Genomic DNA, 16,325 nt, shown 5'->3' with positions numbered 1-16,325 from the left:
AACCAAAGGACTAGTTTCCAAACCACATGAAGAATTCCCACAAATGGATACGAAACAGACACATAACCTGGTGAGAAAGGGACAACAGACTTGCACAGAAACTTCATAAAAGGGATCCCTGGGTGGCGCAGCGGTTTGGCGCCTGCCTTTGGCCCAGGGCGTGATCCTGGAGACCCGGGATCGAATCCCACGTCGGGCTCCCGGTGCTTGGAGCCTGCTTCTCCCTCTGCCTGTGTCTCTGCCTCTCTCTCTCTCTCTCTCTGTGACTATCATAAATAAATAAAAATTTAAAACAAAAAAAAAAAAACTTCATAAAAGAGGAACTCAAAAGCACGCCCCCTCATCACTAATCAGGGAAATGCAAATTAAAATCGATGCCAACATTACAAGCTGGATATAAAATTTTACAAGATGAGTGTGCCAAATTTTGGAAGTGAGAATATAAACTGAATCAACCACTTTGAACCTGCTTTGGCATTATCCAGAAACAGGAAGATCTGAATATCCCATGACTTAGCCACCCATTCCCAAGTGTATATACCCTAGAGAAACTAATGCACCAATATGCAAGGCCGCATGGTTCTTTACTAACTCCAACTGTAAGCAGCTCAAATGCTCATCAGTAGCAGAACAGATGAAGTCTCCAAGTTAGCCCTTACCCGCTTTACTAAAAATATTACAGTAATATTAATAGCTAATCCTTATAGGGCACTTAGTATATGCTAAATATGGATCTAGGGTTTTAATATAGAAATAATCATTACAAATACATATGGAGCTTAACTATGTGGCAGGTACTCTTCTAAAATAGGCTTCATGTATTTATCACATATTTCATACTTACCCTATAAGAAGGTACAATTAATATCTCCTTTGTCAAATGGGAAACTAAAGTCAAGAAGTTAACTAACGTGGGATGCCTGGGTGGCTCACCAATTGAGCATCTGCCTTCGTTCAGCTCAGGGCGTGATCCTGGGGTTCCAGGATCGAGTCCTACATTGGGCTCCCTGTGTGGAGCCTGCTTCTTCCTCTGCCTGTGTCTCTGCCTCTCTCTCTGTGTGTTAATAATTAATTATTAATTATTAATAAATAAATAAAATCTTAAAAAAAAAAGTTAACGTGTTCAATATCACACAACTAGGAAAAGCCAGGAATCTGCCTTCATGGAGCATACCCGTGAGAAATACCCATTTCTTATCGCAGAACCTTAAGAAAAATAAGCAGATGTGAAGTTAATAAATAAAGAGAGGCTCAAGAAGTTATTAAAAAGAGAAAGAAAGAAAAAATGAGCAAGGCCATTGTGGCATCCACTTGGAGGGGTATCTGGAAACTTGGAGCAGAGATCTCTTTTTTAATAACAGCTTTATTGAGATATAATTCACATGCTATAAAATTCACCCTTTCAAAGGGTACATTTCAGTGATTTTTATTATATTCACAGAGTTGTACAACCATCATTACTATCTAATTTTAGGACCTTTTCAACATTGTAAAAAGAAATCTATACCTATTAGCAGAAGGTTCCCCACACACACACACCTGGCCCTAGCCTCAGGCAACCACCACTCCATGCTCTGTTATGGTCATGCCTGTTCTGAATATTTCATGTAAATGGAATCATGATGTCTGGTCTTTTGCGACTGACTTCTCTTACTTGGTATAATGTTTTCAGGGTTCATATATGTTGTATCTTGTATCATGTGTTGCTACTTCATTTCTTACTGCTGAATGGTATACTACTGCACGGAGATATGTTTTGTTTATCCATTCATCAGTAGATGGGCATTTGAGTTGTTTCCACATTTTGGCTATTATGAATAATGCTGCTATGAACACTGTGTATGAGTTTCTATGTGAACATGTTTTCATTTCTCTTGGGTATATACCTAAGAGTGGAGTTTCTGGGTTGTATGGTAACTCTATGTTTAACATTGCGAGGAAGTGCCAAACTGTTTTCCAAAGTAGCTGCACCCTTTATTCCCACCACCAATGTATGACGGCTCCAATTTCTCATATCCTCATTAATATTTGTTATTGTCTGCCTGTTTTATTATACCCACCCTAGTGAGTATGGAGTGGTATTCTTACCATGGTTTGGAGCAGAGTTCTTGACTGTATGTTGAACTTGACCTTGAACTCAGCAAGGGAAGTCTCTTCTATCCTCAAGCCTTCACCTAGCCTCTGCCAAGTCTCTTAGACCCCTGGTAGGAATGGATTCTTGCCAGGATAGACTCAGGCCCTTCACTATCAGTTAACCTTCCCACCACTCATGGCTAGACCTGCTAGTTCCCTTGCTGGATGGACACCCTCAAAAATAAAAAATCAGAGTCTACCCACTATGAACAAAAAGTGACTTGTCTTATGGGTGGAGCCTGGCCCTGCCCATTGAGACAGACTTCCATTCTCATGTTGTGAGTTGCTAGAGTCCTTTTCTCTCCACTTTTCTGGACTCCTCTCAGAGAAACACTCTCACCTCTAGAGGCTTCTCTTTATTGCCCTGGAAAAAATTTAATTTGCCTTTGTCAGAAACAGGTGTTTAGGGGTGGTTTATTTGTAGACGGGTGTAAATTCCACCAGCCACACAGACTCTGACTTCTATTATTTAAACGCTAAGATATTCTCAGCCCCTCATCTGAAGGAATAACTCTATATTATGTTTGATGTGTGACTGGGTGATGGGTGTGAAAACTCCTTCTGTTAAGAACTTGTGTTGATGGATTTTGAGGGGTGGTGTCTCAGGGTACATGTGTATCTAGCGAGTTAGGGAGACCCAGGGATGTGAGTACAGCTGGTGTATGGAGCCAGGAGGGCTTGGCCATTGATTGGGTAGAGTCATCTTTTGTCTGTTAGTGATATGAGAGCTAGAGACACCACCCCCTCTGGGAAGAGGTCAAGGTAGAAGGTCCAAAGGCTGCTGCTACTATCTCTGAGCCCTTTCTCAAGCTCCTCCATCTGCTTAAACAGCTCCCCAATCCCACCCAACCGCCCACACCTCTGCCACTGTCCTTCTGAGCTTCACCCACTAATAGCACATAACCGTGGTCAGGTGACATTAAGGAAAGCATCCTCTGAACTCCCAGGCCTAGTTAAGTGCCTCTTCTTTGGACTTCCAAAGTATCTTGGGCTCACCTCCAGTATGGCACTGCTTCACATCGTGAGGTTACCTTTCCACACCAGGGGCTGCCAATGTATATGCCTATAGAGGCCGAGAAGATAATCAAAAAGAGTGAAGCAGGTCAGATGTGAGAATAATCCTGGCTTTTAAGCAAAAAAATTATTCATTTTTCTTAAATCATGTAGTAGCTCCCTTGGTCTATCTTTTGATTTCTTTTGAGAGCATTCTAGGTACATGAAGTTTTACTTCTACCACAAGAACAGTGCAATTGCAGCAGCAAATGACCAGTGACTCCCCCAGCCTTGGAAGCAACAGGGGGTGATGGGGTCCGTGGTCCATATTCCCATGTGACAAACTGCCTTCTAGGTGACAGCTGCCATGGGAAAATAGAGGCCCAGTGTTGCCAGCTCTACTGGTTTTCAAAAGCAGTAGGAAGTCTAAATTTTTATTGAAATCTTCCCCAAATATAAAAATTAGTGAAAGGGAATAAAGGGAAAGGAGAGAAGATGAGTGAAAATATCAGTGAAGGTGACAAAACATGAGACACACCTAACTCTGGGAAATGAACAAGGGGTAGTGGAAGGGGAGGTGGACGGGGGGATGGGGTGACGGGGGGATGGGGTGACGGGTGACGAGCACTGAGGGGGGCGCTTAGCGGGATGAGCACTGGGTGTTATGCTATATGTTGGCAAATTGAACTCTGATTTTAAAATAATTTTTTTAAATCTTCCCCATTTTGAATTGTCTGTATCTAATTCAAAAATTTTAAAGCGGGATCCCTGGGTGGCGCAGCGGTTTAGCGCCTGCCTTTGGCCCAGGGCGCGATCCTGGAGACCGGGGATCGAATCCCATGTCAGGCTCCCGGTGCATGGAGCCTGCTTCTCCCTCTGCCTGTGTCTCTGCCTCTCTCTCTCTCTCTCTCTCTCTCTGTGTGACTATCATAAATAAATTAAAAAAAATTTTAAAAAAAATTTTTAAGTAATATGTGTGGGGGACAAACAGAATACTTCTGAAGGCCAGATTCGGTCCACAAGCCCCAGATGGACCAGCCTGCTGGTGGTTAGGACTTGGGCTATATAGCATTTCACTGAGTCCCCCAAATTAGCACAGGATCTGGTACAGAAAAAGAAAAAAAAATTTTCTAGTAGAGAAAAAGCTAATTTTCTGATAAACGTGATATATTTTTGAAAATATAATATTTAGTACTTGTGGTGACTCAAGCACTTAAGCATTTTCCATTCATTATCTCACCTCATCTTCACTACCTTATCAGGTAGGTAGAGCGCTAAACGTTACACAGCTAGGAAGCAAAGAGAGCAATACTCAAACTCACATCTGACTCCAGATTTCTTAGAAAAGTAGAATTTGGGCAGCCCGTGGGGGGGTGGGGGGGGAGGCACTCAGTGGTTTAGCGCCTTCAGCCCAGGGCGTGATCCTGGAGACCCGGGATAGAGTCCCACGTCGGGCTCCCTGCATGGAGCCTGCTTCTCCCTCTGCCTGTGTCTCTGCCTCTCTCTCTCTCTCTCTCTCTGTCTCTCATGAATAAATAAAATCTTTAAAAAAAAAAGAAAAGAAAAGTAAAGTAAAGTAAAGTAGAATCTTCCACTTGGGGGCCAGTATGGAATAGTGGTTAAGATCATATTCTTTGGGATGAAGGCCCAGATTGGTCACTTTCTATTTGTCATCTTAGGCAATTTACATATCATCTATGAGCCTCCATTTCTTGGTCTGTAAAATGGAAACAAGTGTTAACTACTCATAGAACTGGCGTAAGGGGGTAAATGAGATAAATGGGCCCAGAAGAGCTCATCAGCAAATAGTAACTATTCTTATTATGCCAGTATTTTTTCCCCTTATGGTTATTAAATCCATAGCTATGCACACACTGCAGCTTCTTAAACCACAAACAGACATATTCTGGTGGAATATCTTGTTACTAGAGAAAAGACAAGGCAATAATGAAAGGAGTCACTTCAGATATCAGATGGCTGCCTTCTGAGCTGGCAGCACACTTGATAGGGAATGAAAGTGATCAAAACAAATGACAGTGCTCAGGGCAGGGGGCAAATTGTTCCCCTGCCAGGCTGTTCAACAGAAAAAGGAATAGTTATCTTGGGTCTAAAGCTTCATTCCCCACTGGAGCCTTACGTTTCAAATCCCCTTCAGGTTAGAGTCAACTTTCAAAAAGAATAATTAAATCCAAAAAGAAATGGGGTCAGCAGGTCTTGCAGTGCTTTTAAACAGGAAATCTCTTAGCTCAAGGAGGGAAGTAGCTGATAGCAAAGCTGCTTTCCTGTACATCAAACCAAAGAACTGCTCAATCCCAGGAAGGAGATGTAGGAACACATTTCACCATATACAAGTTAACCCTAACTTTAAGTAATCTACAGTTGAAAACATTGGTTCTATTCATAAATTGCTATGTTTCAGAACATTTTTGGTTTGCCTAATAAAAATTACTGTTGTATTTAGAAATAATATAAAAATAGAGATTGCACTTATGAAAACAAAGAAATGAAATACCTAGTAATCAATGTCTTGAGAGATAGGTAGTCTATATAAAGAAAACTTCAAAATGTCATTGAAAGATATGAAAGAAGATTTTTTTTAATTATTTATTTATGATAGTCAGAGAGAGAGAGAGAGAGAGAGGCAGAGACATAGGCAGAGGGAGAAGCAGGCTCCATGCACCGGGAGCCCAACGTGGGATTCGATCCCGGGTCTCCAGGATCGCACCCTGGGCCAAAGGCAGGCACCAAACCGCAGTGCCACCCAGGGATCCCTGAAAGAAGATTTTAATAAGTCAACACCTAAACAGTGATCCTGAGACATAAAACTGTAAAGATACCAGCTCTACGTAAATTCACAGTCAACTCAATAAAAACATTCCTACAAGCTTTTCAAAAAGTATTCAACAAGATAATTCTACACCTAATTTGGAAAAAAATTAATGAAGGGATACTATAACATACTTTTTATTCACTTATTTATTCGTTTTATTAATTTTGCATTTTACTTGACTTCACTTTTACAGCTTTATTGAAATATATTTCACATTCCATAAAATTCACCTTTTAAAGTATACAGATCGGTGGTTTTTAGTATATTCACAGAATTGTGTCACCATCAGCACTATAGAATTTTTCAACACTCTGACAAGAAATCCTTTACCTATTAGCAGTCACTCACTTTTCCCATCGTCCATCCCCACACAAAACAGCCCCAGGTAACTTTTTTTTTTTTTTTTCCAGTGAGCTCTGCGCCCAATATGGGGCTTGAACGCACAATGCTGAGATCAACAAGAGTCCCATGCTTTACAGACTAAACCAGCCAGCACTAGCCCCCTCCTCTGCAGTAACTATTAATCTACTTTTTGTCTCTATGCATTTGTCTATTCTGGAAATTTTATATGAATGGATATATCTGACCTTTTGTGAGTGGCTTCTTTCACTTAACATGTTTTCAAGGTTTCTGTAGTCAAGAATTTCATCTTGGACAGAGATCTGGCCTTTGTCTTCAGCTTCTGGGAAGTAATCTCTAAACTTGTGAAATATCATGCTTAATCAGAGTATTTTTGTTTGCCTCAGAGTTTAGGTCACCGGATAGTCTAAAAATATGGTTTAGAGTGAGGCTGGCCACATCAAATAGTCTTAGGGTGGGGACTGAGATCAACCACAAAAGCAATCAGACATACCTACATGATGGAGGCCGAGTAAAAACTTTGGACATCAGGGCTCAGGTGAGCTTCCCTGGTTGGCAATACTCCCTGAATATTGTCTATACCAATGCCAGGAAAGCAATGCTGTCCTGGTTACATAGGGAGAGGTCAACTGGATGCTTCATATTTGGAATCCTCCTGGACTCCGCCCTATGCACTTCTTTCCTTGGCTGATTTTAATCTAGAACCTTTTCCTGTAATAAATCATGAGGATAACACCTTTCAGTGAGTTCTGTCCCTCTAATGAATGATCAAATTTAAGAGGCTTTAGGAACTCCCAATTTGTGATTAGTGTTACAAGTGAAGGTAATCTCTTGTAGACTGCTCCCTCCAACTTTGCATGTGGGCTAATCTTGCTCAAGATTCATTCATGTTTTAGCATGTATCAATACTATAATTCTTTTTATTGCCAAATAATATTCCATTTGATGGATAGATCACATTTTGTTTATCTGTTCATCAGTTGATGAACACTTGGGTTGTTTCCCCTTTGGGGTTATTATGAATAAACATCTGTACTCTAGCTTATGCATGGATGTATATTTTCAAATTTCTGAACTATATACCTAGGAATTCTTGGGCCATAGATAACATAGATAACTCTATGTTTAACCTCTTTTTTTTTTAAGATTTATTTATTTATTTATTTATTTATGATAGACAGAGAGAGAGAGAGAGAGGCAGAGACACAGAAGGAAGGAGAAGCAGGCTCCATGCCAGGAGCCTGACGTGGGACTCAATCCCGGGACTCCAGGATCACGCCCTGGGCCAAAGGCAGGCGCCAAACCGCTGAGCCACCCAGGGATCCCCTATGTTTAACTTCTTCAAGAACTGCCAAACTGTTTTTGAAAGTGGCTGCACCATTTTACATTACCATAAGCAGTGTATGAGGGTTCCAATTTCTCCACAGCCTTACTAATACTTGTTTTTGTCTGACATTTTTATTTTAGTCACCCTAGTAAATATAGTTTTGATACGCATTTCTCTGATTGCTCATGATATTGAGCAATTTTTTGTGTGATTATTGGCCATTCATGTGTCTTCTTTAAAGAAACATCTATTCAAATCCTTTGCTGTCTTCTAATTGGATTATTTGTCTTTTTGTGGTTGAATTGTGAGAGTTCTTCATACATTCTGGCTATAAGTTCCTTAGCAGATATATGATTTGCAAATATTTTCTCCTATTCTATAGACTGTCTTTTTACTTTCTTGATGCTACCTTTGAAGCACAGAAGTTTTTTTTTTTTTTTGGAGGGGGGAGGGTATACTCTTTTTTTTAGTTTTTATTTAAATTTCAGTTAGTTAACAGTGTAATAATAGTTTTAGGTATGATATAGTGATTCAACACTTCCATACATCACCCAGTGCTCATCACAAGTACACTCCTTAATCCCCATCATCTATTTAACCCATTCCCTCCACCTACTTCCTTTCTGATAACCATAGGTTTTGTTCTTTATAGTTAAGAGTCTCTTTCTTGGTTTGCCTCTCTCTTTCTTTCCTTTGCTCATTTTGTTTCTTAAATTCCACATATGAGTGAAATCATATGGTATTTGTCTTTCTCTGACTTACTTTGCTTAGCATAATACTCTGTAGCTCCATCCATGTCATTGCAAATGGCAAGATTTCATTCTTTTTTATGGTTGAATAATATACCAATATATGTGTGTACAAATATATGTGTGTATATATGTATATATATACACACATATATGTAGCAATACACACATACACACATCTTTTTTATCCATTTATCAATCAGTAGACATTTGGGCTGCTTCCATACTTTGGCTCATGTAGATAATGCTGCTATAAACATCAGGGTGCATATACCTCTTTGATTTAGGATCTTTGTATTCTTTGGGTAAATATCTAGTAATGCAACTGCTGGATCATAGGGTGGTTTTAACTTTTTGAAGAACCTCCATACTGTTTTCCAGTGTGGCTGCACCAGTTCGCATTCCCACCAACAGTGCAAGGGTATTCCCCTTTCTCCATATCCTTGCCAATACCTATTGTTTCTTGTGTTGTTGATTTCAGCCACTCTGACAGGTATGAGGTGATGATATCTTACTGGAGTTTTGATTTGCATTTCATTTGATGAGTGGTGTTGAGTATCTTTTCCTGTGTCTGTTGGCCTCTTTGGAAAAATGCCTATTCATGTCTTCTGCCACTTTTAACTGGGTTATTACTGCTTAGGGTGCTGAGTTTGTTAAATTTCTAATAGATTTTGGATACTAACCTTTTATTGGGTATGTATTTGCAAATATCTTCTCCCATTCTGCAGGCTGACTTTTAGTTTTGTTCATGAGTTCTTTTGCTGTACAGAAGCTTTTTAGTTTAATGAAGTTGCAATAGTTTATTTTTGCTTTTGTTTCCCTTGCCTCCAAAGACATACCTAGAAAGAAGTTGCTATGGCCAGCGTCAAAGAGGTTATTGCCTCTTCTAGGATTTTGATGGTTTCCTGTCTTACATTTAGGTCTTTCATCCATTTTGAATTTATTTTTGTGTATGGTGTAAGAAAGTAGTCCAGTTGCATTTTCACATGTTGCTGTCCAGTTTTCCCAATACCATTTGTTGAAAAGACTGTCTTTTTCTCTTTGGATATTCTTTCCTGCTTTGTCAAAGATCAATTGACCATATAGTTGTGGATTCATTTCTAGGTTTTCTATTCTGTTCCATTGAGCTATTTTTCTGCCAGTACCATACTGTTTTGATTACCACAGCTTTGTAATATAACTTGAAGTTTGAAATTGTGATGTCTCCAGCTTTGCAAATTTCTTCTTCAAAGTTGCTTTGGCTATTTGAGGTCTTTGTGGTTCCATACAAGTTTTAGGAATGTTTGTTCTAGCTCTTTGAAAAATGCTGTTGGCAAGCCTAAAGCCAGCAGAAGGAAGGAAACAATAAAGATTAGAGCAGAAATAAATGATATAGAAACAAACAAAAAACAATTAGAACAGATAAATGAAACCAGGAGCCGGTTCTTTGAAAAATTAATAAAATTGATAAACCTCTAGACAGACTTATCAAAAAGAAAACATAAAGGACCCAAATAAATAAAATCACAAATGAAAGAGGAGGAATAACAACCAATACCACAGAAATACAATTATAAGAGAATATTATCAAAAACCATATGCCAACAAATTGGATAACCTAGAAGAAATGGATAAATTACTAGAAACATATAAACTACCAAAACTGAAGCAGGAAGAAATAGAGAACTTGAATGGACTGATAGCCAGCAAAGAAGTTGAATCAGTAACCAAAAAACTCCCAAAAAAGTTCAGAACCAGGGATCCCTGGGTGGCGTAGCGGTTTAGCGCCTGCCTTTGGCCCAGGGCGCGATCCTGGAGACCCAGGATCGAATCCCGCGTCGGGCTCCTGGTGCATGGAGCCTGCTTCTCCCTCTGCCTGTGTCTCTGCCTCTCTCTCTCTCACTGTGTGCCTATCATAAGTAAATAAAAATTTAAAAAAAATAAAATCTTTAAAAAAAAAAAAAGTTCAGAACCAGATGGTTTCATGCATGAATTCTACCAAACACCACTTAAAAAAGAGTTAAGGGTGGGATCCCTGGGTGGCGCAGTGGTTTGGCACCTGCCTTTGGCCCAGGGCGCGATCCTGGAGACTCGGGATCGAATCCCACATCGGGCTCCCGGTGCATGGAGCCTGCTTCTCCCTCTGCCTGTGTCTCTGCCTCTCTCTCTCTCTGTGACTATCATAAATAAAAATAAAATAAAAAAATAAAAAAAAAAAGAGTTAAGGGGATGCCTGGTGGCTCAGCAGCTGAGCGCCTGCCTTTGGCCCAGGGCGTGATCCTGGAGTACCAGGATGGAATCCCACATCAGGCTCCCTGCATGGAGCCTGCTTCTCTCTCTGCCTGTGTCTCTGCCTCTCTCTCTCTCTCTCTCTCTCTGTGTGTGTCTCTCATGAATAAACAAAATCTTTAAAAATAATAATAATAAAATAAATAAAAAAGAGTTAATACCTATTCTTCTCAAACTATTCCAAAAAACAGAAAAGGAAGGAAAACCTCCAAATTTATTCTATGAGGCCAGCATTACCCTGGTACCAAAACCAAATAAAGACATCACCAAAAAAGAGAACTAGAGGCCAACATCCCTTATGGACATAGATGCAAAAATTCTCAGTAAAATACTAGCGAACCAAACCCAACAGTACATTAAAAAAAATCATTCACTATAATCACTATAATTGCTGGGCTGCAAGGATAGTTCAATATTTGCAAACCAATCAACATGGTATACCACATTAATAAAAGAAAGTATAAGAATCATATGATCATTTCAACATATGCAGAAAAAGCATGTGACAAAGTACAACATCCATTCATGATTAAAACCCTCAACAAAGTAGGTTTAGAGAGAACATATCTCAACATAATATAGCCCATATATGAAAAACCCATTTCTAGTACTATGCCGAATAAAACTGGTGAGAGTGAACATCCTTGTCCTGTTCCTGACCATAGAAAAAAAGCTCTATGAGAATGTCCTTATTCCTAGAAGATGCATGCCAAAGCGTTTGGGGATGAAATGTATGCAACTTGCTTTCAAACAGTTCAACTTAACAACAATGACAAAGTGTGTGTGTGTGTGTGTGTGTGTGTGTGTGTGTGTGTGTGTGTGTATAGTAGAAGGACAGAGAGGGAGGGAGGGAGAAAGCAAATATAACAAAATATTAACAATTGTTGATATCTTTTAGCAAAAATTCCATAACGTAGTCTACTAACAGTCCATATTCAAATTTGTCTCATATGGCCCAAGAATATCTTTACAGTTTCCCCATCTGAACCAGAATCGAATCAACCTTTTATTTATCGCACTTAGTATGTCTCGTCCAGCTCTTTTCATCCATTCTATTACTTTTTTCTTTATAACTTTGACATTTTGAAGAGTCTAGGCCAGTCATCCTGTAGAATGGCTCACATTCTGGTTTTTCTGTTTCTTTGTGTTATTTATCTCTTCCCCTATCTTCCGAATTTCTTATGAACTGAAAGTTAGATCTGACTTGATAAGGTAATTGGGGAAGCAACTAATGTCAGACTATCCTTCTAAAAATAATACCAGTGATCATGGCATGATATCTCCATTATAAAGTTACACTTTTTCTCTTGCAGTTTCTAAGTAATCTGTAAGTCTGGCCCCTTTAACTATACTTTAATACAAACTAATACTTTGACTCTACAAAATATTTAAAAATTGGGAAAGCATATGAAAGTGAGGTGGGTTAATCAAGATAAAAAGCTTCTGCACAGCAAAATAAACAGTCAACAAAACTAAAAGACAACCTACAGAATGGGAAAAGATATTTGCAGATGACATATCAGATAAAGGGCTAGTATCCAAGATCTATAAAGAACTTCTTAAACTCAACAGCAAAGAAACAAACAATCCAATCATGAAATGGGCAAAAGACAAGACCAGAAATTTCACCAAAGAAGACATACACATGGCCAAAAAGCACATGAGAAAATGCTCCGCATCACTGGCCATCAGGGAAATACAAATCAAAACCACAATGAGGTACCACCTCACACCAGTGAGAATGGATAAAATTAACAAGACAGGAAACAAATGTTGAAGAGGATGTGGAGAAAGGGGAACCCTCTTGCACTGTTGGTGGGAATGTGAACTGGTACAGCCACTCTGGAAAACTCTGTAGAGGTTCCTCAAAGAGTTAAAAAATAGAGCTACCCTATGACCCAGCAATTGCACTACTAGGTATTTACCTCAAAGATACAGATGCAGTGATAAACCGAGACACCTGCACCCCAATGTTTATAACAGTAATGTCGACAATAGCCAAACTATGGAAGAAGCCTGTGTCCATCAAAAGATGAATGGAGGGACAGCCCAGGTGGCTCAGCGGTTTAGTGCCGCCTTCAGCCCAGGGCCTGATCCTGGAGACTCGAGATCAAGTCCCATGTCAGGCTTCCTACATGGAGCCTGCTTCTCCCTCTGCCTGTATCTCTGCCCGCCCCCCTCTCTCTCTGCGTGTTTCATGAATAAATAAATAAAATCTTTTAAAAAAGATGAATGGATAAAGAAGCTGTGGTCTATGTATACAATGGAATATTACTCAGCCATTAGAAACGACAAATACCCACCATTTGCTTCCACGTGGATGGAACTGGAGGGTATTATGCTGAGTGAAGTAAGTCAATCGGAGAAGGACAAACATTATATGGTCTCATTCATTTGGGGAATATAAAAAAATAGTGAAAGGGAATAAAGGGGAAAGCAGAGAAAATGAGTGGGAAATATCAGAGAGGGAGACAGAACATGAGACTCCTAACTCTGGGAAAGGAACAAGGGGTAGTGGAAAGGGAGGTGGGCAGGGGGGTTAGGGTGACTGGGTGACGGGCACTGAGCGGGGGGGACTTGACGGGATGAACACTGGGTGTTATACTATATGCTGGCAAATCGAGCTCCAATTAAAAAATATACCAAAAAAAAAAAAAAAAGAAAAGAAAGACTCTATAAATATATAAAAAAGAAAGAAAAGAAAGTGAGGTGGGGCAATACTACTTTTCACCAGAGAATGAATATAAGTAAAGCAGCAATAACTAAAGCATAATGGCATCAGAGCATAAAAATACTGGTATTGCAATAAATAAAACATCCATCATATAAAAGAATAGAATGTTAACTGGAAGGTAACTTAGAAATAAAATTAAGTTCAATTGCCTCACTGTACAAATGCAAATCTGAAGCTCAAAGAAGCTTAATGAATGTTAAGGCCAATAAAATTAAGGCCAGAAAACAGTGACTGTTTTTTTGAGCATTCGCCCTACCCTGGACATTGGTCTAAGCACTTTACATGGTTACCTCATTTAATTGTCCTGACAATTTTACAAGAATGGGTTATACTTACTTTCCCCATTTTTTTGGCCAGTAAGAAAACTGAGAGAGAAGTGGCATGCCCAGGATGTGCAGCTAGCAAATAAGGGAGCTGGGAGAGGACGCCAGGAAAGCTGACTTCAGAATCTGTGCTTAACCGCTCCACCCTACCACCTCTTGAGTTATGTCACTTGTGGCTATGGAGTCACAACTAGTTAGGAATCAAGTTAGGCCCTCACTTCTCTGGGAACGAAATCCCCCCTCTAAACGGCCAAGAGTGGAGTGAGCTGATGGGTCCCGGCAACCAGGGACTGCACAGGGCTCTCTATTTGAAGCAGGCAGCTGCTAATTACCTGTGATAATGAGGGATGAATGCTGCAAGGAAGATCCAGCACAGCAGAACACAAGCCCCCTCCCCCACAGAACTGAATAAAGTGCTTGGCCTTAGGGTATAATATCGTATTGCTTTTGCAGTAGATGTGCCTTCTTAATTATGTTTTGTCAAGATTGCTATTAAAGTCTGTTGCTATTCTCTATACACCCCAAGGACAGTGAGGGACCACGACTGGTAGAAATGCTTCACATGAAAGTGCCTCTGTGAGAAATGAGAGCCTCATAGAGGCACTTCTCCGCCCCTTCCTTTCAATCCTGCATCCCAGGTCTGAGTCTGTATCTTACCAACTTCCCATGTTAATTACTTTCACCTTGTCCTCGGTGGCCTCCTTTGTCTCTCATCACCATAGAAACCCACTCTGACTTAAGAACCGTCTTTCTTGCCAGTTTCTATGACCCAGCCCTCTATTTAAGTCCTCCTTCAGCTCCGAATCACCTGCTGAATTAAATCTAAGCTCCTTGATCTTGGCTTCCGGGACCTTCTCTAATTTGCTCCTTTTTTATTCTCTTTTTAGAGATAATACATTCCTGGAGCAGAGGTTAAAGCAGATCAATGTCAACCAAAATATTAACAGTAATAACTAATATATTTACATAGCGCTTTAGAGTTGAGTGAAATATATTCACCTACATTACCTCAATTAAGTCCCAAAATCGCTCCATGATCCACGTACAGCAGGCAACATGGTCAGCATTTTAAGTTTGATAAAATTGGGGCCCAGAGAAGTTAAGTGTCTTGACTGATGATAACAAAAGCAAAAGAAATGTAGACAAAAATTAAATTTCTCTACAACTTGCAGCCCACTGATAAATTCTTGAGACAGAGTACGGCATTCCTCAAGGAACTCACAACTGCCTCACTGTTAATGCTTTGCTAAAGGCAAAAAGCAACTTTAGCTTGACAATAGCCAGACCACCAGGATCCCATAAATCTTAACATATGAAAATCTCTTTAGAATTTTCTTTTTTTTTTTTTTTTTTTTTTTTTAGAATTTTCCTTTACAATCAACCGCCTCCCCCATTTAAGAGTATATAATCAATCTCTCCTCACAATCACAACGCAGCTCATCCTGCCCACAGGTCCTGTTCTGCTTTGATAAAACCTTTTTTGCTCCCAAAACATCTCAAGAATTCTTTTTTGAGGGCAGCCCCGGTGGCGCAGCAGTTTAGTACTACCTGCAGCCCAGGGCGTGATCCTGGAGACCTTGGATCAAGTCCCACATTGGGCTCTCTGCATGGAGCCTGCTTCTACCTCTGCCTGTGTCTCTGCACCCCCCCCCGCCGCCCCCCCCCTGAATAAATAAATAAAAAATCTTTAAAAAAAAAAAAAAAGAATTCTTTTTTGACCATTCACTCCTGACCCATATCACATCACTGACCATGATAACACAGTTTATTGGTGAAGTATAGCTTGAATCTGTATCTTCAAACTCCTAGATCATGCTTGCTACACTACATGATGTGATCAATAATCCTGCATTTAGCAAAATAGTTTTTTTTTTCCCCTTTTGGCTTATATCCTGTGGTAGACAGGATTCTCAGATCTATCCCAAGATCTCCTCTTGGCCCACCCCTCACATACATGCCCAGCATTAATCCCTGGGGCTGTTAATACAATGTCGTTATAGGACAAAATTGACTTTGAGACAAGGAGATTATCTGGATGGGCCTGACTTAATCAATGAGCCCTTTAGAAGCAGAGATTCTTCTCCAGCGGGTGGCAGAAGAGAAAGTCAGAGATGTGACGCAGCTGACCTGGAAGAAAGCAAATGTCCATAATGGGAAGGCCTTAGAGAGGCCAGCAAGAGGTGAGGGTGGCCCCCACTGACAGCACACAACAAAACAGGGACCTGAATCCTACAACTGCAAGAAACCAAATTCTGCCAACAACAAGAATGCACTTGGCAATGGACTTTTCTGCAGAGCCTCAGCCTGATGAGATCCAATCTGGCCAACATTGTGATTTCCGCCTGTGCTACACTGGGTAGAGAAACCTGTCAAGCTGTGCCAGCCTCTGACCTACAGAAATGTGAGCTAATAAAACCACTAAGTTTGTGGTAATCTGTTACATGACAATAGAAAATGAATGCATTTTCCATTTCCTTTCTAACAATAGACAGAACTAGACCAGGCTTTTTTTTTTTTTTTTTTTAATTGTCAAACAGTAAAACTGACTTTTTTGGTATACAGTTTGATGAATTTTAACAGATATATAGATGCATGTAACCATCACATT

The 16,325-nt window shown here is 40.0% G+C and overlaps 1 protein-coding gene across 3 annotated transcripts in view; it reads right to left on the bottom strand.

Moving 5' to 3' along the window:
• ADCK1 (aarF domain containing kinase 1) overlaps nt 1-16,325 on the bottom strand; it is a 147,708-nt gene that overhangs the window by 125,680 nt on the left and 5,703 nt on the right. For 2 of the 3 annotated variants that reach the window (XM_038545425.1, XM_038545426.1), the window contains exon 2: nt 3,130-3,196. The exons of the other annotated variant lie outside the window; for it this stretch is intronic. The gene's annotated coding sequence lies outside the window, so the exon portion shown is untranslated. The remainder of the gene's footprint in view (nt 1-3,129; nt 3,197-16,325) is intronic. 3 annotated transcript variants of the gene reach the window in all.

This window comes from Canis lupus, chromosome 8 (assembly GCF_011100685.1).
Source record: "Canis lupus familiaris isolate Mischka breed German Shepherd chromosome 8, alternate assembly UU_Cfam_GSD_1.0, whole genome shotgun sequence".
Lineage (NCBI taxonomy): Eukaryota > Metazoa > Chordata > Mammalia > Carnivora > Canidae > Canis > Canis lupus.
The sequence above is the reverse complement of the archived record's forward strand: the minus strand, read 5'-3'. Positions and strand labels throughout refer to the sequence as shown.